Below are 27,095 nucleotides of genomic sequence, written 5' to 3' on the forward strand. Positions count from 1 at the left end.
GGAGAGGAGAGGAGAGGAGAGGAGAGGAGAGGAGAGGAGCGATTAGTCTGGTGACGTGGCTCAGTGAGTAAACCACTGCCACTTCACCATGAGTTCAGAGCTTCTGAAACCTCTCAGAGCTAGAGTGTTAGCTTGCGTTTGCAATCTCAGGGATCCTACACTGAGATGGGAACCAGAGACAAGAGAATAGCCAGAAGGTTTGGGTCAGTGAGCACGGAGTATGAAGCAGGGGAAGATAAAAAGATCCTGTCTTAACCAATATGGAAGGCAAGTACAGACATCTGAGGTTGTACTCTAACCACAAGGGCTTTCTAACTCACATGCATAATACATAGAAGCAGGAGATTGAAATATTGACAACTGATTAAAAAATACATAGTAGCAATGAGACATATATGACAATAATTTAAAACAGGCCAAGAGCTTGAGAGAACAATGGAGCTGTAAGAGAAGGGACTGGAGAGGGGAAAAGGAAATGGGAAAATGATGCAATAATATTTGAATTTAAATCCATAAAAATACCAACAAAGATATAGAGAATTAGAATTTTTATGAAAAGATAATAAGCTTTAACATATCCTCCAGAATTTTAGACTATTCTTAAAAAATATTTTTTTCCTATAGCTCCTCATTTTCTGAGTTGTTTTCCTCCTCATTCACTCAAAGAATATAAATGCATACGCATAGGGCTTATATACCTAGAATATGGAACAATGCTGTCTCACATAACTCTTAATAAATAGTTGTTGAATACAGAAATGTTTGAACCCAAGATCAATCTTTCCTATGTTCTGTTTTTTTTTTTTCTTCCTGCTTCCTTCCAAATCTCATGAGAATGCCTCCCATTGGTAGACACTAAAGAGGAACCATATGGGAAGAGGCCCTGGGAATGTGAGTCCTTGGGTCTCTTAGCCTAAGAATGTGGTGGTGGAGAACATAAGTTGAAAATAGATAATCTGTCATGAGGAAGATGGAGTCTTCCTCTGGCTCTCACAGCAGGCTTCTTTCTTGTTACCTCACTAGAAGCATGGCAACGTCTCCAATGTGTCCGAGGCATCAGTAAACATAAACACATAGGTCCTATTGGGTTATAGAAAAAGCTCTGAAAGTCTAAGTAAACCAAGGTCACTAGGCAGACACAGTTTAGTTGAAGTGGTGCTGACTGCTGCAGAAGCAGAAACCAGAAATAAAATATAGTAGTCAGAACAAAGAAGAGTTGTGTGGTTGTCGTGGTGGATGCTATTTTGCTATGGCTGTTGTCGTTCTTATTTTCTCAGGCCTAATGAGCAATACGGGTATCAAAGCAGTCCTGGAAAGGAGCCTGGCATAAGCTACATGCAGGTGTGTGAACAGCTAATGGAAGTGACAGCTAAGATGACATATAACCAGGGTGTTGAAAAATGAATTATCCATGTGGTTTAAATGAGCCAAATGATATATTGGAACACCATGGGGCTTAATACAAAGCGTGGCATTCAAGATGGAAGATCCAAACCCTGACTCTGGCTCTAACACAGACCACTTTCATGAGACTGAATGAGTCATTTAAACCACACCATGCTGTGGTTTCTCCCTCAGTCCAATCAATTCAACAAGATGTACTGGCCCCTCACATCACAGGATGCTGTAAGGAAACAAGGGAGGTGGCCGCCACTGCGGCATTTTCTGTGCAAGGCAAGGTGTCTGCTCTATGCAAAACAATGGTCCTGCATATGGCTGTCAAGCCAAGACTCTCATGAAATCAATTCGCGTTTTAAACTATGGTGGTTGCTAATGTGGTATAATGCTTCAGAAATATTAATCCTCCCCGCCACGACTCTACCCTCCCCGTATGCTAATTTGCATGTCATACAACATTTAGAATTAGACAATTCACTGTAGTTCTGCCAAGTGTTGCCAATCATTTGCAGTGTTTTGCCACAGCCTATAAAACCCCCTCAGGCCTAAAATATGTGCCCTCCCTCCCGCATTCCCAGTCTTATATTTAGACCCAGCCAGCAGGCCCTTTAGGTTGCTCCAAATCAAATAAACGCTAAAGCCCACACAGTAAGTATTAGATCACTACTGAGTGAGAGGTGTACAGACTGAAAGCGAAAACAAAACTCGGGGCAAAAGGAATCACCAGGCATGGGTCAGGCACAGAAGTTCCTACAGCTTGTTGGAGAAAGAACACGACAAGGAGTCAACACCGCCTAAGTGAACTCTGCCAGCTCTGACACTTTTGATAAAGCATAGATCCATCTTGCAAAGGACTTTGGACCTCAGGTGGAAAATGGGAGTACCAGATTACATCAGATGGACAAAAGCAAGAACTCACCGTGTACATAGCAACTTTCAGAGCCCAGCAGGAAAGCTCCATTGCCTGTGGCCTACTAATAGCACTGACTTAAACTATGTGACTTTGCGCCAAATCATTATAATACTATGTGTCTCAGGTCTTTAAATGGGTAAACCCGGAGCAATTGTAGAGTTATCATTACAGTAGTGTCGTAAGGATGGAAAGAGATCGCTGTAAAGCACTTAAAATGCACTACGACAGGTAGCAGCATTATCGCGAGGACAACTGCATACTATGAAGAGAGAAAACAAAGTTAAATCCAAATGATTAAAGAAGGACATAGAGAGCATCAGATCGTCGCCCCAAATCTCTTGCAAAATCGGGATGCTGTCACTCGTAGTTTGCTTCCACACATCTTCACTCACAGCCAAGGAGATTTCGTGACACGGGATGCTTGTAAGCTTTCATTCTCCTGAGACATCCTTATCAGGTGTGGCAGCATCAATCCTTAAGAAGTACCTGCTGTGTCAGCTGAACCAAACCGCTGTGGGAGCTGGGACCAAGAGCAATGATAGTTGCACAAGAATCGAAGAGGCCGTCACAACCTGGGAAATAAAACAGTAAGAGCCAAATACAATGAAAAAGCCTTTCTTTCTCTTCTTGAATCTGCTTTTTGTTCAAGAGTCCTGCTGATGTAAAATAAGAGGCAATGCCACTGAACCCTAAACTAAAAAGCACTATGAGAATCCTGTTATCATAAATTTCTTCAATTTAATAGATTATAATAATGATTTTTGTTGGAGCCTTTTTCTGTCTACTATCACAAAATACAATAAACTGGATAGTTTATAAAGTATAAATGCTTAGGGCTGGAAAGATTGCTCAGTGGGTAAAGACACTTGTCCTCAAGTTGATGACTTGAGTTCAGAGACAGAAATCCTTATGGTTAAAGGATGTAGCCAACTACTACAAGCCATTTTAGGATTTCTCTGTTTTTCTTTCCTTCTTTTTCTTTCTTTCTTTCTTTTTTTTGTTTTTTGTTTTTTGTTTTTTGAGACAGGGTTTCTTTGTAGCTTTGGATTCTCTCCTGACACTAGCCTTGTAGACCAGGCTGTCCTCGAACTCACAGATATCCACCGGCTTCTGCCTCCTGAATGCTGGAATTAAAGGCATGCGCCACCACCACCTGACTATACTAGGATTTCTACAGAGATGTATTCTACCCCCAAAATAACCAAATAAATGATATTTTCATGAAAAAAATTAAATGCAAACATTTATTTCTCACAGTTCTTGTAGCTGGAAAACCCAGGATGTAGGCACCAATAAATGTGAGGCCAGCTAAGTACTCCATTCCTCTCTGATGAAGACTCCATGCTATGCTTTCCTGAAAGGAAAGTAGCAATGACGCTCCCTCAGGCTTGTTTCATGACCGTATTTATGAGGGATGTTGCCCTCAAGACCGTCTCATGCTCAGAGTCTCCACCTTTTAAAGCACCACTTTGGGGAATACATTCCAACATAGGAGATTGAAAGATTAGAAATACTTACCTCAAAGGGCTTCTAAATCATAAATCCTTACCCAAGACCTGCAGGCTTCCTGTTCCATTCTTTTCTCTGTAGATATCCCAGCTGAGATTCTGTGTCTCCTCTTTAAAGCCTGCTGCAAAGGACTCCTGTAACCAAACCTACAAGCACACCTTCATTTCATCCTCCGTTCCTTCATTTGTATAAATCATCCCGACTTAAATAGAAAAACATTTCCTCTTTCTCACTATCGCTAAACCAGGGTAATAAATGTAGAGAGTCCTGTCCAGTCTTACCTGCTCTACTTCTCTCACACTTAATTGTCTTGAACCTTTCTAGTAACTGATTGTTGCATTTTACACTGCTTCTTGGATTTAAATACATAAAGTTTATAAGGGACATTACTGACTAAAAGGGGAGGGGACATCATGCACTCAAATAATTTCTAAGGTATCTTTTCCATTTTCTTAAATATGACAATTTCCAAAATAGGCATCCACAATTCATACCCCGCATGTTCACTTCCTTTTTCTCTTTAACTCCTTTGCAGAATAATTGCGCTACACTGACACATTCTTCCTGAAGCACTGGGTCATCTCCACCTATTTCTTCAAGTGTTGACAGTCTCCTCAGTTTTTACCTTGTTTGACCCAAGAATAGCATTTGGCCCTGTTCATGCCTTCCTTTCAAAGCATATACTTTTTATCTAGTGCCAGAAGACCCCTTTGCCTTTCTACTTAACCCTTTGGCTGTTCGATCTATGAGTTAGCTCTTCTATACAAGTCTCTTTGTTGACTCCTCAGTGCCTGCCTGGTTTCTAGCAACTAGAAATGATTTGCAGAAATGCATGCTTCTTTCACCTTACATATCTCATCTCCAATTCTCACTCCTTTCTGTGTCTTTTTATTTCCTGTCTAGTCTGATCTTGCTGAATCTTCTGAACCATATAGCAAAATATATAGTACCCAATTCTAAGAATCGCATAAGCATATAAAAGTCATTTTTCAAGTCTGGTCATGGCATTTTGTGTGAACGAAATAATGCTCCTTGGTGGTTCCTTAATTGTTCCTGACATTCAGTTCTAATCAAAGAATTTTAAAACGCATTGTCTGTCAGTTTGGGCATCATTTACTCAGAATAGCCTTCCTGATATCTAGGCATATAATTAGCTCCACTCACTTTTTCTCCACTATATGATCCCATAGGACTGTTTTGCTCTCCAGTTCCCATTACATAAATCCAAATCATCATTTCTGCTGCTTAGATTTTGTACTCATCAGGAAAGAATGCATTAAATCACTGTCTTCCCCACCAAGCAATGTCAATAGACAAAATTTGGGTAACTTGATAGATGTGTTGGAAGGAAGAGAAAATGAAGAAGATGAGGGGGAAGAGAGGAGAGAATAGAGTTAAATAAATAGAGATGGGTTTTTAAAAATAAAGCTAATAATGAAGAGCTGGAAAACCAGGAGCTTAGATTAAGTCCCAATCTGAAGGCCCAAGATCCAGGAGTACTATGGGAAAGAGATCAGGGACCAGCTGAAGCAGAGTCAGGTTCCTCTTTCCGTTTCACCCTGTCCAGGTCCTCTACAGACTGGACTATGATCATCAACAGTGGAAAGAACCAATTGCTTTATTCAGCTAATCTCTGCTGGATGTACTTCCATAAGCATACCAAAAAGGCAATGTTCAACCAAACCATTGAACATCCCTTGCTCTAATCAATTTGGCACAAAACTAACCTTTTCATCCCTGGAGAGCCCGTGCTTCCAATGTTGTTGACAAAAGCATCACCTCCTCCTTTTCTATCCCCGGGACTTCTCCCAGTATCCTTTGCTTCTCAGATCCCGAACTCCCATGACTTGACTGTAATTTGTTAGAAATCTGGGTCTCACATCTTCCTTTCTGAAGTAATCTTATTTATCTTCATGTTATCATTTAGCAGAGAGATGAATGCATAGATACTAATTGACCAAGTATTGATTTCAGCTGAAACAGCGGAAAGTAAAGAGCTGCTTCTTTAGTTTGATAATTAAAAATGAAGATTTTTGAGTCTGTTTTTCAAACAGTTAGCAGAGCTTTAAAGAAATTCACTTAAATCTCAATATAAGAATGAATGGGCTAAGCATAAAAATCAAAGTATTCTCTGAGAAAGAAAGTATCTGTACTCCACTTGAAGATTGGAGAAATGAATGATTAGAACTTAATGGTGGCTGGTGTGGAGTAAAGCTAAATTTGTACATATAATATAAACCTTAAAAAATATGACCATTCCCTTGAACTTTGCTTTAAAATGTGTAATATTCCATATGGAAGGTAATTCCCGAGAGAGTTCAGGGAAAGCTTGTTTTGTGCATAATATTAACGGCCTAACCATGCTGAAGATAATGTATCACTCTCTGCGCCTTAGATGGGAATTGCAAGGTCTCTGTCCTAGAATGCCGCTGCACCGCTGATAAAACACCCTACACAGCGTCCTTCTGTTTCCTTCTGCAAGGCACCAGGGAACACAGCCAACTCCGCTGAAGATAATTCTGTTGATAGTGTATTGGTTCAATGCCAACCATGTATTGGGTGACACTAGAACATATGTTAATCATAGAGAGAAAATATAAAGCAGTCCTCCTCCCTCCAGAGTTTCTTGTCTGATCAGGAAGATACATACATGCGTACATGCATACATACATACATAGTTTCGACAGGCATCTTTCTGTAAATAATAAAGAAATAATGGGTTCCAACAAGTGATAGATGATAAAGATCAATTGCTCATAATGGTGCCATCAAAAAGCTCTTGAATCCTGAGCAAAGTCTTGGTATGGGTTTAAAAGTTTTATTACTTAATATCAAAGTGAACGTAATTATTAAAAAATTCAAATAAAATATACAGAAGAAAATAATTCGTCCAATATAATACCACCACCTAGAGTTACATAGGGTAAAATTTTGGAATCTTTACATTTTTTCCCTTCTCTATGTTATTGAGTATTTATTATTTTAAGGTATTTAGAAATTAATATAAACCTTAATTTTTTCAAACACTTTTATGCAATTATCACATTCAATACATTCCCAAATTAGAGAGGTCCTCTCAAATTCACAGAGACCATGCCCATGTTCCTTCAGAGATGCCTTAAATGAATAGAATAGACACCCCCTTAATCAAGATATGTCTCCATCAATCTTGCTCTGCTCTTTATATGAGAGTTTATATGCAAATGAGAGATTTTTTTCTAATAGAATGATTTCTATTAAATAATCAGCATCCTGTTATGTCAGAGCAAGTATATTAGTTCCCTGACAATGTCTGAATTTAGGGAATATTGTCATGCCATTATAGATTTTAAACCCAGCAAATAATCTGGCTATTCTACAAATTTAAGTTGAATGAGGAGAGATTTGGTGGGATAGGTGCCAAAGCTGAAAAAAAAAATAGTACAAAACAGATCATAAACACAGTGCCATGTCATGATCTGTAAGGTATCTTTTATCCTGGAGCAATGGAAATTCAATAACTGTTTGCTCAATGTAATTGATTTACCCACTTAGGACGAGTTTGCTTCCTTAAGTAAATAAGAGTAGTAATAGAATATCTAGCAAAGGCCCTGGTATAGATATTCTTTCTTCAGGAAGTGTAACTTATCTTCAGAGCTGAAATTAGATGAAGTCTGCTGATCTAATTTATTAAGAATTTCCAATGAGTTAATTAATCAAAAATCATATAACTACAAAATTTTATATTGTCTTCATCATATATTTAGTATTTATATATCTTGAAATTCAGTCAAATGCTTTAGATGTAAGCTTTAGGTAAGACTCATAGGGGTTTCCTTGAATGTGAACACATCCAACAAGGTTCAATCTACTGCTCTTTTGTATAAACCCATATTTCATAATATATAATCTATTTTTTCTTAAGATGGAACAATATGTTTAAAATGTATAACACAGTTCTAAATACATCTTCACAAATTTTAAACTTTCAAAATTTCTATGATAATACCATAGTAATATTTTTCTTAGTAACTTACATAAATATCTTCTTCTTCTAGCTTTATTTCTTAATTGTTCCTTTTACTAAAAATAGATTATTTTCTCATACAACATGTCATGATTACAGTTCCCTCTGCCTCTACTCTTCCCAGTTCATCCCCACAACCCCTCCCTTCCTGATCCAATCACTTTCCATCTCTCATTAGAATAGTCTTCTAAGAGACAAAAAAACTAAAAATATAATATAATAAAAAATATGAAAAATTAAATATAATATGAAATGAAAAATAAGATGAAGCAAAACTTATCATATCAAAGTTGGACACGACAACCCAACAGAAGGAAGAGCGTCTCAAAGTCAGGCAGAGTTCCAGAGATCTCACAGCCAAGAGGCCCATAAAAAGTAGTAAGCTAATAGCTGTAATATATAAACAGAGGACCTGGTATAGACTCATGTAAAACCTGTGCTTGCTGCTTCAGTCTCTGTGAGCTCATATATGCCTTGCTTAGTTGATTTGGAGGGCCTTGTTCTCCTGCTCTCTGTCATCCCCTCAGATTCCCTGAGCTTTGAGCAGAGCAATTTGTTAGGGACCTCCCTTTTAGACTCAATATCTGTACACTGTCTTAACTGTTGGTCTGTATTTGCTCCCATCTGTTACCAGATAAAACTTCTCTGATGATTACTGGGTAAATTACTGATCTAATAGAATATCATTAGGAGTCATTTTACTGATACTTGTTTTGACCATTAGTGTTTAGATTTATTGTAGGACTCTGGGTTATCTAATCTCTGGTTCGTGGTTATGTTAGCAGTGCCGTGTATGGGGTCCTTTTTGTGAAATGACCCTTAAGTGAAATTAGACATTAATTGTGGAATATTTGCTTAACTAAGCAAAGATGTGTTATTTTTGTTTATGCTGTGATTGTTTAATTATATAAAGATGGGGTGCCTAAGAAACTGATTTGTGAAATAAAAAGCTGAAAATCCCACACCTAGGCAATAAATGGAGAGGTGGGACATTCTGGTGGGCAGAGAGAATAAGAAGAGGAAGAGAAAGGGAGAAGAAAAAACAAGAAGTTAACAAAGGTGAAAGACAAGATGCCCAAGGCCAACCAGCCTGGCAGCTGCCAGTCAGCCAAAAAAAGGAGTAAGCAAAAAAGTAGGACATACAGACGGAAAGAAAGATGAAAGGCTCTGGGGCAAAACGTAGATGAAAAGAAACGGGTTAAAGTAAGTTATAAGAGTTATCAAGAGACGAGCATAAGCTAAGGCTCAGCATTCATTCTAAGTCTTCCTGTCTCGACTGGGGGTTAGCAATCCAAGAAAGCCTACTACAGACATTGGTTGGCTACTTCCACAAGTCCTGGGCCACCATTGATCTAACAAATTTTACAGGCAGAACCAACTGTAGGTCAAAGATTTTGTGACTTGGCCAATGCCCATGTTTCTCATTCAGTACCTGAAGTTTGCCTTCTCCCACCAAAGACATCTCAATATAGGGGTATCAGGCTCCATGTAGGCACCGGCTGGACTTCTCCATGCCTAATGAGCTGTGTAGGTGTTTTACTCAGCCAAGGATACTGCCTGTCATTTTGCAGAGAGCAGATGATCATCTTAGCAACACCCTGAGTTATTTGAGAATTTTCACACGGACCCCCCTGAACAACCACTCAACTGAAAGTAACCCAGTCCTGCCACTGGGGACCTCATCTAGCAACAAGAGGTGGCCAGTTGTGACTCTATAATGGCTTATAGGCACTTAGAAATGAGTGCATACTGTTGTAGAACATTCATTGGAAAAGTGTTACATTTGTTTATGTTGTAGTATATTTGTTTAATGATACAATGATGTGTTACATTCTTTTGTGTTGCATTTGTTTAACTCTGTGAAGCTGTGTTACTCTGCTTGTTTAAAACACTTGATTGGTCTAATAAAGAACTTAATGCCAATAACATGGGAGAGAAAAGGATAGGCAGGGCTGGAAGGCCGAGAGAATAGGAGGAGAAATCTGGAGGGAAAGATCAAGAATCAAGGGGGAAAAGGAGAGGAGGACTCCAAGGGCCGGCCACCAAGCTACAGTTTCACAGGATAAACCAAATGCAATATAAAAAGAATGCAACACATCTTTCCATCATGAAACAAATATTTCACAGCATAAACAAGTGTAATGCATCATCAAAGAATATTCTACAACAACATACCACATTTGTCTTTCTATTTCTAGACTAGGGTACCTCACTCAGGATGATTTTCTCATTTCCTATCCATTTGCCTGCAGATTTCATGATTTTTTTTTTAACAAACTCAGGATGATTTTCTCATTTCCTATCCATTTGCCTGCAGATTTCATGATTTTTTTTAACAACTAAGTAATACTCCATGTGTAGATGTACCACATTTTCTTTATCCATTATTCTGTTGAGGGACTTTTAGCATGTTTCCCATTTGGGATATTATGAATAAATCTGCAATGAACATAGTTGAGCAAGTGTCCCATTGTGATAGGATAGAGTGTCCTTTGGGTATATGCCCAACAGTGGTATTGCTGGATCTTGAGGTAGATCAATTCCCAACATTCTGAGTAACTGCAGTATTAATTTTCTTAGTGGCTGTTGAGATACACTCACACAGCTTTGGAGGAGTTCTTCCTTTGCCAGCAGGAGCTGCTACTTGTGTCATTGCTTCTAGCCATGGAATCTCAATGTAGTTTTGATTTTCATTTTTCTAATGGCTAAGGATGTTGAACATTTCTTTAAGTATTTCTCAGTCTTTTGAGAGTCCTCACTGAAAATTCTTTGATTAGGTCTGTATTCCATTTTTAATTTGGATTATGCATTTTTTTTGTATCTTGCTTCTTGAGTTCTTTACATACTTTGAATATTGGTCCTTTATTGGATATGGAGTTACTCTAAACCTTTTTCCATTCTGGCTGCCACTTTGTCTAGTGGATGGTACCATTTGCCTTACAGAAGCTGTTCAATTTCTTGAAGTCCTATTTATTAATTGTTGATCTTAGTACTGTACTATCTGTGCTTTGTTCAGAAAGTTGTCGTTTGTCTCAATACTGTCTCTTCTACCAGGTTTAGGGTATCCAGTTTAATGTTGAGGTCTTTGATCCTTCAATAATAAATGTAGCTTAGATTTTAATTTAAAATAAATTTCACCTTAACATTAACTATTTAACTGAATACTTAATGATTTTAAGAATTGTGTTAATTAGTAAAATTGACTTAATCAGGATATTAAACTATTACAGCCAACTTTTAGTATAAATCACACAGGTGGAATAAACAGGGACAAGCTGGCTTGGGGCTTCATTTGGTCTCATTTACAGAGAAAAAGCAGGATTTCTGATCTCTGAAAAGATGTTGAAAACTCTGTTCCTTGTCTATTCAAATTTAGAACTTAGGGTCTTGATTTCCCCCTCCATTCCCATAAAAATACATCACTGGAATATCTTGGTGCCAAGGACATAAAAAGTTTTACTACTCTTAAAAAATCATGTTGGTTGTCGGCCCCAGGGCCAGAGGAGGAAAGGTGGAATGATGTTGTCCATTCCTGGGATAGCTCTCAGAGAACAGCAGGGACAAGACTGCTCTCTACCCAGATCAGGTCTGGGCTCACTAAACTCCATAGAAACAAAGGTGGAGTCAGTTAAGCTTCTTTCTCACAGCCAGAAAGTTAACTCCTCAGAGATCATGTCACCAGCAGTCTGCCAACTGATAAGCCTGTAAAGTATCTGCCTAACTACAGCGCACCCTCCCTGCACTCTCTCCCTCTCTCGTAAGCTTTGGTATTTGAATTGATGCCTTAAATCAGTATAAAATATGCAATTTAGGTGCATCCCATTGTTCTTTTGCCCACCTACCCTATGACTCAAGCTATATAAGTCAGTACATTACTTCAGTGATCGAGCCATCCTGTGATACTGTCTCCAGAATCATCTCTGCCCCATTTACCCACCTCATCCCAGACCACCAGTTGGTAATGTTAAGCATTCATGCAAATCCATAGGTGCTTTAATATGTATAAATATTGTTCAAATTAGTGGTGTCTTTAATATATGTCCGACTATCATATGGGAGTTTTCACTCATGTACTTTAGTCATTTAAATTCTCTTACAATTAATATTTATAAACTACATATTTTTATCATTTAGTGACTTAATGCTAATTTTTAGGAAAAGTATGTAATAATCCTCAAGGAGATAATATAGAAATATACTTTAAGGCAATTGAATCCAAGCTGATAGAGTCCATTGCATTTCCATAATAACCCTGCCTTTCTATAACCTCTGTACTCCTTTGACTTCAAGAACCACTTCAAGAACCTTGAGGGGTACACCCACACACTGAGACAATGGGGATGTTCTATCGGGAACTCACCAAGGCCCGCTGGCCTGGGTCTGAAAAGCCTGGGTTAAAACCGGTCTCGCTGAACATAGCAGACAATAAGGACTACTGAGACCTCAAGAACAATGGCAATGGGTTTTTGATCCTACTGCACCTATTGGTTTTGTGGGAGCCTAGGCAGTTTGGATGCTCAACTTACGAGACCTGGATGGAGGAGGGTGGTCCTTGGACTTCCCACAGGGCAGAGAACCCTGATTGCTCTTTGGGCTGATGAGGGAGGGGGACTTGATTGGGGGAGGGGAAGGGAAAGAGGAGGCGGCGGTGGGGAAGAGACAGAAATCTTAAATAAATAAATAAATAAATAAATAAGAAAAAAAGAACCACTTCAGTAAATCTGTCTGCTTTGATTGTTCTTTTTTCTTAAGGTGACAAGATTTAGAATCTCCTACCACATAAACCATGGATTGTGGCTGTGAGATTTGGTCTAGAAGGCTTAATCAAGGTAGATGAGTCACTCCAAATGTGAGTGGCACCATCCCATGAGCTGGTGTCCAGACTGAATACAAAGAAGAAAGGGATGGAACACCAGCATCTCTCCTCCCCACCATTCCCACACCTCTACCTACCTTCTGCCTCTTTCCCTTTCTCTCCTTCTTCTTGACTATGGATTCAATACGAGTAGATAAATCATATAACAGCAACAATGCCTCCCCTATTGTGGACTGTTCTCTGACACAATGATCCAACATAATCCCTTCTTCTTTAAGCTGCTTTTATCAGGTGTCTTGACACATAAAGAAAAAAAGCAACCAGCACAGAGTTTCTAATCTGGAAGCCAGACAGCTTTGTCCAGCTGGAAGCACCACCACACAGTGGGAAAAGGCACAATGACTAAGAAACTATCACTGTCAAAGTGACATTGAAATTCAAAACAAGTTCCAACCTTACCTCAGACAGAAAAGTTTGTAGTGGTCATATTCCTTAACTGTCTTATCCCTTGTGAGCCAGCCTCATTCCAGGAGATAGACCCATGGAGTCCCAGGAAAACAATGTGTTCTTTATCTCATCATATTTAATTTACCAATGTATTCTTTTGGAAGCTTTGCAGCTCTCCTTGGCTCTTGAAACTCATGGAAACTTCTTTATAGACTTTAAATGAATTCTCTTTTGATATTTCAAGTGAATGTGTTTTCTGTTTCCCAGCAAAATTCATGTTTAGCAGTTATCAATATCTATACCTTTGCAATGTTTCAGTCATTTTAAAATTATATTTTATTACTTTTGTTCCCTCACCCACATTATTTATGTTTCATTTCAGTTTGTTAGCGAGCTAAAAGAAAAGACATTCTGTGTATTTACTAGAAAAAATAATTTCACGTAATTTTATAACTAAAATGATCCTGATCCTATAATTTGGACCTGAAATTCTATCACTTGGACAGAAGTGTTTAATGACATCTCTTAGGGAACACAAATAGGGCCTAAGATGTCTAAAAAGATATTATAAATCAAAAAGGCCAGCTAAGTGACTGTAAGAAGGAGAGAAGCAGGATTAAACCAGGTAGAAGTAGGTGTCTGTAAATGCGGAAGCTCTACACTGTCGAAGTGACGCATTGAAATTCTAAAACTTGGACAGGAAATCATTTATTTATTTACTTACTTGGAAAAATCAAACCAGAGAGGTTAACTTAGACGACCTTGACAATACAACAGTGGCTCATAGGATTTTCTTATCATTTTAGTGATATAGATTGTAGGTGTAGCTTTTCTTCTTTATTTTTTTTTTCATTTATTAAATGCAGTTTCTGAGACTATTACAATACAAAGATAATGCCTGGCTTTATGGATCAGTCTCCCATTCTCTTTACTTCTAAGGGTTTAATTTAATATATTTTCCTCAGATAGAAGATACATAGATATTAAACTGATAAAACCAAATATTACATTTGATTCTAGCCCAGAGGCTGAGAAATGATGAAGCACACTTCGATCTGGCCATAAAGAGCCAGTTTTAATCTTTGATTGATGCTCAAGACTATTACTGTTGCACTGCTTGAAAGAAGAAACATTTAGAAAAAAGCTTAATAACACTTATGAGATAAACTTAATATCCCAGTTAAAATTAAAAGGCACAGGACTAGAGAAATCGTTACAAGTATATCTGCGTCTTATAGAGACTCTTAAGTTTATTCCCAGCATTGATTCAGGTGACTCACAACTTCATATAACAGGGAACCCAATGCTCTCATCTGGATTCTACAGACATTTGCTCTCATGCTTGCACAGTCCTATACATAGACAACATGAGATAAGTTAGAGTCAACTAGAAAGAGGGAATTTCCATCAACAATATTCCTCCACTAGGTTGCCTATAAGACAACCTATGGGGCATTCTCTTGATTAATAATTGATATGGGAAGGCACAGCAAAACAAGGGATGCCATCCCTAGGCAGGGGAGCAAGCTGAGCAACTTAGGGGAAGCTAACCTATCAGTAGAGTTTTTCCATAGCATCTGTGTAAATTTCTGCCTCTAGGTTTCTCTTCTGACCTCCCTTCATGATGAACTGTGATCAGAACATGTAAGCCAAACAAACTCTTCTTTTCTCAAGTTGCTTTGAGAAACTTGGTGCTTTGACAAAACATGTTGTTTTGTCACAATAATAGCAAGCAAAATGAAATGGCATATAATTTAAAATAAAATACTTCAAAATAAGTGAAAGGTAGATGTGAAACTGAACTTTCTAAACTGAAAGTGTTAGAACATTTGAATACATTTGGGTAACGTTTGAAGAAGTTTCAAAGAATATAAAATCAGTGATTTAATATGTAAAGGTATTTGTGTTGGTTAATTGTGTGTACATGATTGAAAAAGAATACGAAGAAATCCGTAGCATGCTTGTGGTTTTAAACACAAAATGGAAATACAAAGATTCTTTTATGATTCTATTTTTTCTTACCTAATTGTTCACATGATTAGGAAATATTAAAATAGAATATGAGATTTAATTAAACATTTTAGAAATTTGGATTCTCAAGATGGTTCAGCGGGTAAAATTTCTAGCCATGCAGGACAGACAACCAGAGTCCAACCTGCAGAACATACTGTAGAAGAAGAGTAGTAACTTCCTTAAGTTATTGTGTGTTTACAGTATACAAGCTGTTGCACGAACACACACACACACACAATTATAATAAACTAAACTTTAAAGCTTCTAACTAGCTTTTACGTCTTAACTTGACCCATTTCTATTAACCTATGTATCAGCATGCTGCTATGGTGTTACCACACATCTTTTTTTTCTCTAGGTGGCTGCTGGTGTCTTCCCCAATCCTTCTTTCTCACTGTATCTGTTTGGATTTCCCACCTGGCCATATTCTTCCCTGTAATAGGCCAAAACAGCTTCTTTATTAATGGTAATAAAACATATTCACAGCACACAGAAGGGCGTCCCATGTCACAACTGTGAATAAAATTTAAGAAAGGACATGTATTACCTCACCTGAGGATCATAACACACATTATTTTTGAGAGAGTTCTAATATCTATTCCATTTTAATACTGCAAAACTAAGACATACAAGCAGTTGAATAACTTGTCTGAAGTTATACAGCTAAGAATTTGTAGAAGTTGGTATTCAAACTGTTTATTTCAAAGCCCCATATATACAAAATGAACAACCTTGTCTATGTACTGTCTGTGAAATGCCAATTGTTCAAGAATGGTTCTACGTAACAGAAGTTAATAGCATTATGCAGTTATTCATAAATTATTTAAACTTAATTTTTAAAACACTTGAAGAATATTTTATTCTGGCACAAATGGCTCTGTTATGGGGAAGCAAAGAAACCACAAAGAATTTTCCATATATTTTTATGTGAGGTTCTAACAGGACTTGGGAATTTATAGATTTACCTCTATCCTAGCTAGCACAGCCAGTGTCTGTTTCTTAAATATTCAGCCAAAGAAGCACTTGAGCTTCTAAGCTTTCCTGTGGTAGGTGACAAAGCCATGAGTTAAAGAAAGGTTGAGGTCATTTGATCTTCTGTGGAAGAAAGAAAAAAAAATCGATTGCATGAATTCAGAAAATAGGAAAGGAATCAAAACATCTTGAAGACACACATTATAATGGCAAATGCTTCTCAGGAATCAGCACAGTGGCCCCTCTATGAAGATTCCCATTGTTAGACTCATGCCTTTTGTACCAGAGAAGCAATGTGTTTGAACCTGCCAGCTTTTGAGTTTTCCCACCGCACTTCCTCATCTATGCATCGCTTCACTCTGCATTAATCAAGTTGGGGCTGGGTTTTGACAAGAAAAAAGATCTTCCATTTGCCGCTAGTCCTTTCCAGATGATCATCTAATTATGGCAAAGGAGATCTCTACGCTGTGAAGCTGAAACAGCATGTAAATTGTGAATACCCACTAAGGCTGAAAAGAACATATTTTCCTTATGTTTTCTGGTCTCAGCAGTCATGATTCTTATCCTAATTCTTTCAATCAGAACTACGAGTTTATCTGCAGGGCATTTTTGCAACATCAAAGCAAATTACTCTTTGTTCTTACTTTTGCTTTTGTTTTTGTTTTGCTAACGAGTGTAACTCAATACATTACATGTTACTTTATCTGGGAAATTCCTAAAGTTGTTAAAACAGATTTCCAACAAGCCTTAAACACAGCATTAAAGGCACATACAAAACTATGACTCATCCCCAAATTATCATTTGAATGTATTTCAAATAAGGGAACAAAGAAAATACTTAGGCAATTAATTATGTTGAACGAACAGAATTCAGTAAATAACTGTTGAGGGTCCAAGATATAACTGAGAAAAGAAACCTGTTTCTGGGTTGGGAAGATGACTAATTTGATAAAGGACCTTCCATGCAAGCATGAGAACTTGAGTTGAATATCCAGACTTCAGCACAGATTATGTCTGATGCAATGCACTAATTTAAGAAACACACTGAAGCCAAAAACAATTCCACACCAACTGCTGGACTCCAAGTTGGGAAAGAAAAGGAGGAAGAAAAGAGGAGAAGGAAGAGAAAGAAACCTACTTCTATAAACTGTACCCTCACTGACGATGACTGTTAGTCTCTGATGGTAACTTCTTTCTTAATATCCAGAGTTTCACTTATATCTGTATTATTTTTAGACATTTCAAACCATATAGTATCTAGAATACATGGGAACTGTTTCCAACTGCATGAACAACTTAAGGTATGAGATCTTTCTCCTCTTATTGAATTACAAGCTTATGACTTGTTTTCCCTATGAGTCTTCATAATAGCTATGTCTGTGTGCTTAGCTTATGATGCTGCTGACGTTGTATATATGCAAAATACTTGGTGTAGCATCTTGCTTAAAAGGTTATGGCAAAGAAATGTTTTGTTGTCATCTCCATCATAATTAGCATAATGTTTACAGTAATGATCTTGATAACAATATCAATTTTAAATTAACAAGTAGATCTCTTCAGTTCCTCAAAAGCAAGAATCTCCTTGGATGTTGACTTTGATAATAGGAAGCATAATACACTGATTTTTCTTTTTTTTTTTTTTCTATTTTTTGGTTTTTCGAGACAGGGTTTCTCTGTAGCTTTGGTGCCTGTCCCGGAACTAGCTCTTTTAGACCAGGCTGGCCTCGAACTCACAGAGATCCGCCTGCCTCTGCCTCCCTAGTGCTGGGATTAAAGGCGTGCGCCACCACCGCCAGGCTACACTGATTTTTCTAACTGAACTACCTACTAGGTATGTTCACAGACAGGTTCATGGTACCACACACTCATCCATTGTTCCTACCAACGAGTCTGTTATCAGGATACCATTCACAGCGTTTTGTTTACATATATGTATGTCTTTAAACCCCTTTTCTATCCTTGAAATCTTTTTCCTAACTTTATTTTGCTGATATATTCCTACTCTATAAAGGAATCTCATTAAATATTAAAACCATTTGAAAGACCATATAGCATGAGGAGATGACTCGCTGGGTGAAAAGCTTGCCAGCTAAGCTTGAAGACCTGAGTTCAGATCCCTAGTCCACACATAAAAGCAAGGCATGGTCTGGGGAATAGAATCAACAAAAGACACTTACCACACATCCAGAAATCTGAGTTTGACCCCTGGAACACAGAACTGTCAAGAAAGCACAAATCCCACCATGTTGTCACCTGAACTCTACAAGCTGCTATGACACACATACACATCATAATAATGAACACAGACTAAATCACTCAATAGATAAAAATTTAAAAGAAATATTATTATAGCACTTATCCCATCAAATATGCCAGAATTACTTATTTAGCTCTATGTTCTTTTCTGCCTACAATGCAACAACTGCTGCATTTGTTGTCATAACTATGGTTTGTGTCCATATGTGTAATAAATCCTTAGGGCCTATGTCTTGCATAGCTAAGTGAACATTGTATATAGACTACAGATTGGAAGAATGGTTCATTTATCCCTTAATTTCTCAACATTCTTACTCATTTTAAGATGTGTTTGCACCTAACCCACTTAACCCCAGAGCTTTTACAACTTGCAGAGTTTCTGACTCACAAATATCGCATCAACATGTGCATTTTATAAAATAAGACTCTTATGAGAGCACGGCATTGTACTTTACACATGCCAGGGTAATGTGCTTAAATCCTCATCATGTATTACCATCAATTTACAGACAAAAATACATAAAATGTCCCCAAAGAAATGTCTTCTAATCCATCTCTAACTTCTTGGCATTTGACAAAATTAAGTTACAGAGTTTAACCGAAGGGGGGAAAATATTTCTAAATTGAATCTATTTGTGATATACTGGTTTAAAATTCAAAACTGCCAACATATTCTGTTTACTCCCTTGGCATCTGTTGCATCTGCCAACTGGTGGCCAGAAATTAGAGCAGACTTAACTAATTAGAAGGGTCCCCATCTGGTAGCTGAACTTCTTGTTTATGCTTCCTTTAGGTTCTTAGCACAGAGATTCGAACCAGAACTTCTGCGGTTTGCAGCCGAGGAGGCTCTGTCTGGCTAGATTTCTAGCTATTGTCCTGTGGAGCTCAACTTGGCCAGATGGAAGTGTTCTGCGTTTTACAGTCCCCTCCCACTGTTCCCCTGGGATGACTCATCTTTGCCACGGGAATTTCCATTGTCTCTCAAAACGCTCTTTCATTCATTTTTATTTCTGCAGGCCTAGACTTAGGACTGTAAATAGTTTATTGAGAAACAAATGCTTCCCCAAAGAATCCATGATCCGGTAAAATCGATACTAACTTTCCTCTGAAAAAAAAAAAAAAGAAGAGGAAAGGATTAAAGGAAGATATCCTGGTGGACTTTATTTCTTTGCGGTTTTTATTTAGTCCTCATAAGTGTCATTTTACCATAAAGCCTTCTTCTGGCAGGGTCCTGCAGTGGTTACAATCACAGACTTGGGATAAAAACTTACATTAAAATTCTGGCCCTGTTCTCTATTAGCTGTGTATCCCTCAGCAAGTTGCCTCAACCTTGCTACATTGCCGTCTCCCCATTTACAAAACTAAAAGGACAATCTATTTGTTTTTCCTTAGAATTATGATAATTTAATGAAAAACTTTATGAAAAGAGTGTATCCCAATTATGTAGCAGAAAAATAGCTGGAAAAACAAAAGAACAAAAATCTAGTATTGGCAATAGATACCCCAAATATTTTTTAAAGGACTGGGGATGTATCTCAATTGTAGAATGCTTGCCTAGCATGCAGGAAACTTCAAAGTTGATCCATAATACAACACACAAACACACACACACAACTAGGTGTAGTGGCCTCTCTCTTTCTCTGTCTCTTTTTCTCTCTGTGTGTAAAGGATTATAACATATATTTTAAATTTGATTAAACATAAAAATTGAACAAAAATAACTGGGATGCTGCAAATACAGTGTTTTCCAGTTACTCCTACTTAATGCTTTGAAGCATTATTTTTTTTAACTTTCACTTTTGCTTTCCGCGCATATACTTCAGTAATTAATTAATATGAGGAATGGCTGAAAAAAGATAAGTATGTGACTATTATATTATTAAGGACAATAGAATGATGCCACTCATTTTGTCATATTATCCTTTTATGTTTTTTTGAGACAGGGTTTCTCCGTGTAGCTTTGGAGCCTTCCTGGAACTCACTCTGTAGCCCAGGCTGGCCTCAGACTCACAGAGATCTGCCTGCCTCTGCCTCTCGAGGGCTGGCACAGTTTATCTTTTCTATTGTTAGTAATTATCTCACCTCCTAGGTAGAAAACAATCGATAAGGAATTTGAAAGCAAATTTATTTGGAAGATGTTGCAGACTTGTTCAGAATTGATTGATTGCCTATGAGCCCGAACCTACTTTAAACCCCAAGATACAAAGATAAGTAAGACATAAGGTAAACATTCAAATAGTTCAGCAGGCTTTAGGAGAACAAGGTATATAATAAATAAATAGATGACTATATAAAACTCAAACTCTGTGATAACGTCTTGGGAAGCTGTAGGAGTGGCAACACCAAGAAAGCGGGTTAAATGGCTAGAATAGTCAGTAGACATTCATGTAATAGATAGAAGTTATTGGTCTAAGAAAAACAGTGCAAGCTCAGTTATAAATTGTATATGTGGAGTTTAAAAGAAGTGATATTCTGAAATAAGCATATTGGAGTGATAGAAACCTGAACATCACAGAAGTTAACATAGTAGGCAAAGATATAAAAGTGATCAGAATCGAATTTCTGGTGTTGGGGGTCTAGTTCAAGGTTTATGGCAACAAGAAAAAAAATCCACAGAGAGTTACGTAGCCTTTTTAAAGATAGTCACCTTTTAACGATTCAGCATCACCAAGGATGGTAGGTGTGAAATAGTTGTCCAGAAGAATATGCTGCAGATGTAAGGCGTCTTCAGGTAGAATATAACAGTTCAAAAAGAATAGCCAAGCCAGACTCCCCAAAATGGAGTCAAATAGGGAGGCCTTAAACAGTCTAAAAATGTTAATGGTGACCTGGAATGGTACACTTGTAATTCCAACATGCAAGAGGCTAAGGATTTCTAATTTGAAGCCAGCCTTGACTTTATAGGGGTAATATATCTCAGAAAGCACAAAACAATAATGAAAAATAAATATTATTTATTATACAGTAGTTTAGGAGTAATCAGATAACCAATGAGAATGAGGATTGAGGATTAGAGAAAAAATATATACTATGCCCAAAGTTCACATAAAGGTGACATAAATCCCACAGACATTACTTGGAAAATACTATTAGCAAGAGCCAGGAGACTTTTGACCATAGCCTTTAATGAAATGACCCAGGGAATGAAAGGAAGAGTAATACCAGTGCTATAGAATTGTCACCAGTATTATGGCTCTAGCACTGGTACTCATCATCTGTTTTGCCTTGTCCTGAAATGATTAATAAAGAGAAATAAACCTTATGAATTGTACAGACCAATAGAGAAGGTAAGTATCTAGACAGGCTGGTCTGCACTAAGACATTTTTAGCTGACTTTTCTGATATAGCTAAGAATTATCTAACAACAAATATCTTTCTTTGGCAAAATCCCATTCAGGCTCCTCGTACTCTGCTAGTATCTAGACTATAATCATAGTCTATAAAGACTTGAACATAATCCTAATATGGTCCAATGGCTCAAGGATATCTGATCCTATCTACAGTAGATGTCTGGCTGAAAACACCACAACTAACTAATGAATTTCAAGAAGGCCACCGTAATTCCCCTAGCTTTTGAGAGAGTAGGACTTTAACTTAAATCACCTCCTCTTGGCAAGTGTAGACAGCTATTAGATAAACAAAACCACCATCCTGCTCTTGTAATTTCTCCTTTTCTTAACAGCACTTTGTTAATCCACTCATTCCACTCTTTCATCCTTCATTTTTAACTTTATTGCAGTTCTCGCTGTAAAAACTGAAGTTGAGCTTGGTTCCCAATGGACCTCCTGCTCTATTGCAAATACATGCTGATTCCATTGCTACTGGCTTGTGATGACTCAGAAGATCATGCTAGAAAAAGAAAACACATGGGAAAGGAAACTGCGCACGTTGTGCCAATCAGCAAACCAATAGAGAGGAGCTCCATGTCAAGATACGTATTCCAAAGAAAAACCTCAAAGGCATCTCTCCCTTCAAGTCCCACTTCCTAATAGCCCATTCAGCTATGAACTCATACCATTAGTGACCTCATGACCCAGTCTCTTCTCAATAGCAACACTAAACTGAGGACAATGCTTCAACACAGAAAGTTTTGAGAGGAACACTTTTACGTGTTTAAAAAGACAAGAGGGGTAACAAATACCTTAACAGAGAAGTTTTGATGGACAGAGAGCATATCACATGGCTGATGGTCAATTTTTCCTAGTGTGTTGTCACTGATTAAAGGTGTCTAGAATTATGGATATTAATTCTGTCCTTTTGTCTCATATGAATGGTCTTCAGGGTTAGGATAAAGGTTTGTATCAATTCTTAAATACACAAACCCACAATAAAAATATGTAAAACAGTATCTTCATTGGGCTTGTCAAATATCGTACTCAACAAAACTTTTAAAATACCTCTTGTACTTTCAATATCTTTATATAATATTATGTTATAAAAATTATAAATAGGCTCAGCATTAAAGGCACTTGACAATAACCTGAGCTGACCTGAGTTGGATGCTCAGGGCACTAGTGGATTATGGAGAGAACTCTCAAATGTTCTCCTCTGATTTTTACAGAAGAACCATGATACATATGTCCAACACACACACACATGCCCACATTGCTGCACATGCACATATAAAATATAAATGATTTTGAGACTATGTGATAAACTATTACATCAATGAAATCAAAATATCATTTTGGATAAAATAGATGATTAAATATTGTTCAATTTAATATACATTCTGAGCAGTAAGTATTTTATACATAACATATTATTTAATATTATCTAATTTAATATACATTCTGAACAATATTATATATAACATATATTATATATAACATATATGTAGCTCTCTCTCTCTATATATATATACACATGTTTGCTTGGTAGCCATAGGAGGCTCTCACTTTCTGAATAGAACCTGAAGGAGGATTACATGGGATTTTGGGGTCAAGAAGATGTGGGCAGTGGGAGGAGAGGAAAAAGTGGAAACTGCAGTTGGGATTTAAGAAGCCAAAAACCAGAAAACAGACAAGCAAAACTGTTTCCTGACCAAACGCATGAATTTTGTTAAAATAATCCCAAGTATGGCCTTGCTGACCTAGTCCAAATACACCTGTTACATCTCTGAATGTTGCTCATCATTCTCTGATGTGGCTGCCCTAATTTATATTCCCATTGGAGGTTCAAAACTCTCAGGCATCCATTGTGCTACCAGGGTATCATATTCAGAAGTTTACATTATTCCCATTCTAATGGATAGCACATATCTATACTTATCATTTTAATCTCACAGTAAAATATTTTTCATGAAGAATATATGTCATTTACAAACTCAGTCAAAAATTATATATTTATGCTAATATTGTGTATTACCTTGGCATGCTAGAAGGGTAAAAGAAAGGAATTGCTAGCAATCCCCTTGATACTGAGCCCTGGGATCCTGTTCGGATATAGTTAATGCCCATTTCATAAATAGAGTGAAGCCAGATGGATAATAACTGAGGAGATAAATGACTTAGAATGTTGTTTAGGTTAAAAGTCTTCAGAATCCACCATTTTGCCCGAGGTCACTCTCAAGGACTCACGAGTGTATCTAAGACAGAGAACAAGGATAGAAAGTTCTTTAAAAAAGTATTTTTGTCTAATTTTCTAAGACACAGAAAAGTAAAGTCTGTGTTGTTTTTAACTTTCCATCAGCGGTTATTACATTACAATGCATTACCACAGTTAGTGCCATGTTCCACTGCTGTCTCACTCAGCAGTTGGTCAAATCTTGAGGACTTTGCCATGAAGCCCTATGGGCATGTAGCTTTGGAGGGCACAGACTGCTGGCCCGACCCTAAATCTGCAAGCAAGCCGGGTTCTTAAAATTTCTTATCTGTTCCAGATGTGAGACCAGTTTGACTTCTTCTTGAAGAAATATTCTCTGCTTCAACCTCCTCTATTCTAATGCTTCCAAGCATTAAAAATGGAATACACTCTGCGTTAAAGTTCTTTATGATGCCCCATCAATATATACAATTTTAGGGTGTTTGAGCATCATGTAAAAAGTAAATTTAAAAAGAAGTATGAAAAAGTTATTCCTTTATGCACATATGATATATAAATGGAAGAGAAAATACATAACCTTATGTTTTCAGGTTTTCATGTTCTATTTAATTTAGGTACTGAAAACAGCCAGAGAGCTTTTGGATATCCTTCATTGTGATGATCAAACTAAAGAGATTAAAGTAGCAAAGAAAGTAGAGAAATAACAAAAGTTAATGTTTTAGTCCTGTCTATATTTGTCAGTCTAATTATTCTTCTAAGTCTATATTCTACAACAAATTGTCATCTTTTGCAAAATTGGTAACACATTGTGTTACTAGTGTACCTTTTGCCTTAGGGGATGGCTACAAAGTTCCCACATAAATATTTTAAAACAATAGGATGAATACATGCTTTATGAGACAGGATCTTACTACATAAATTAACCTTCAGTTCTTTGGTTTTGCAAAAGAAAGTCTGATTGCTATTAGGTAAAAGAAGTAATCCAATTTCTTAACTTCTCTGTGGAAGAGAGAATGGCTGACTTCAAGAGAATAAGAAACATTAAAATTTAAACTACTATAATATTTTCAAGGAATATTAATAGTCACTATTTTAAAAGGTGAATAGAAGCCATACTCATTTCTCTGTGTTTCTAAGTATGGAGTGATTATTTATTGTTGCTATCAGATGTATGGACACTCACTTTTTTTTTTGTCTCTTTACCCTATGATGTTGTTCGTAAGACTGTGGGAAATACCCTTTATTTCTATTTCTAAGTGTGGAGTGGTCACCTGATAAGTTATCATACAAAGAGTGTATAATTAAAACATGTTTGTGTGTTTGTGTGTTGTTGTTATTGTTGCTGTAATAGCTCTAAAAAGCAACAGAACTTCCCCCTTTGGCACATCGATTTCTCTACAAAATCCTCTGTCCCAAACAATGGTATTGCATTTGTCAGTTCTAGTCTGTCACACCCTGTTCTAGTAACATTTTCTTTGCATTTCCTCACTTTCCATTTACTTCCTTGGAGCTTTCAGCATTTGTTTTACAATTCCATATATAAAATTCTCTGTTCAAAACTAGTGATTTTTATGTTTTTCTTACATGGTCTGTGTTGGTGCTTGTCTGTGAGTCAGTCTTCTCACTGTTTATCAGGAGTGATGAAAGTCATTAACCATAGCATATTCCTCTATACAAGAATGTAAACATTATCTAAATCTGCATGTAGATATACTACAATTACAGAGAGAGAGAGAGAGAGAGAGAGAGAGAGAGAGAGAGAGAGAGAGAGAGAACGTCCTAGAACCCTTCCTTTTATCTAAGATGGTACAAACATACACATACAGAGATGTCCGTGTATATCATCATAGTAACAGGCATTACGTCGTGGTGAAAAAGAATAATGGGCTGATTTTCACTTTTTACACAAAAGTTATCCCTTTGATTCCTTGAAAAAGCCATTTCGATGTTAAAAATACCATTATAGTATTTTCTGTATCCATAAATATTATAAAACATTTAAAATTGATTTGATATTAATCAAGCATAGTATGTAATTAGTAGTGGGAACAATTCTAGTCATACTGAAAAATAATGTAAATTCTTTCAGTTATAGCCTTAGTATATTTATTAAGTTAATGTATTTTAGCATAAAAGATGATTTCATTTTATTTCCACATTGTCATTTCTCCTATTGAAGTTTAAAACCTAACTATGTTTATTTTAATATGAAACACCAGTTCATATACAAACTTGATAGTATTAGGAGTCAGAAGGTAAGTAAACAAAAGACTTTGAAATAAAGTAAGATGAGGCCCAAGCTTACAGTTGGTAATTGCCTCTCCCAGGCACCTGTTTTCAGGATGGTACATGATTCCAAAGAATGTCTAAAAGGGATAAAGGAAATTCCACAGAACACATGAAACATTCAGTGATTCCATTTAGTTGGTTAGTGCTACAAACTTAATGCTATTTAAATGTAATTTTTATAGTGTGTTAATAACTGTAATAAAAAAGAGGAAAAAATGACAACATGTAGCTATGCTATAACAAGCAGATGGTGGCTGAAAATGGGCTGTCTTCAAGTGTTCCCATTCTTTTTCAATTCATGTACAGTTACAGAAATAAGCATTTGTGTTCCCCACTCAACCATAATATCCCAACTACAAGATATAACACCTAGCTGACTTACCAGATGAAGTTTCTTCACAATAATTGCTTATTATCTGAATTCAGTATTGATTTTCCATGGCCATGAATGGTGATTTTGAAGGAAAAGAAATATCATTGTTTCTGTTTAACATTTTGCTTACAATTAGAATATCTTAAGAAAAGATTAACAACCATACTTTATAGATACACTTTGTTTCAAAAGACATACCAGATTCTTCCCAGAGTTCATTGGTAGCATCTTATTTGAGTAATTATTATGATGTGATTGAGAAACCAGTCCTGAATATCAGTCAACATATTTGTCACACTTTATATTGGATAGGTGGCATGAGTCGGCAATTATATCTTTTTAAATCTTCATCCCTCAGGAAACAGACTCAACTCACAACCCAGTCAGGAGAAAATTGTATTCTGGGTCTACCACTGGTTTTATGCCACTAAATTTAATATCTGTTCTAATTATTTTCACTCAACGATTTATTAGTCTTGGTGTCTTATTTCATTAAGTCATTGCAAGAAAAACCGATATAGAAGTTGTCTTTCCTATCATAGATCATCATGTCTTAAAA

The 27,095-nt window shown here is 36.9% G+C and overlaps 1 pseudogene; it reads right to left on the reverse strand.

Moving 5' to 3' along the window:
* Positions 1 to 14,024: 14,024 nt before the first annotated feature.
* Positions 14,025 to 14,129, reverse strand: LOC126514542 (uncharacterized; annotated as a pseudogene).
* Between the last annotated feature and the right edge of the window lie 12,966 nt (positions 14,130 to 27,095).

This window comes from Alexandromys fortis, unplaced genomic scaffold (genome assembly GCF_014885135.2).
Source record: "Alexandromys fortis isolate MF-2015 unplaced genomic scaffold, M_Fortis_MF-2015_v1.1 scaffold_17, whole genome shotgun sequence".
Classification (NCBI taxonomy): Eukaryota; Metazoa; Chordata; class Mammalia; order Rodentia; family Cricetidae; genus Alexandromys; species Alexandromys fortis.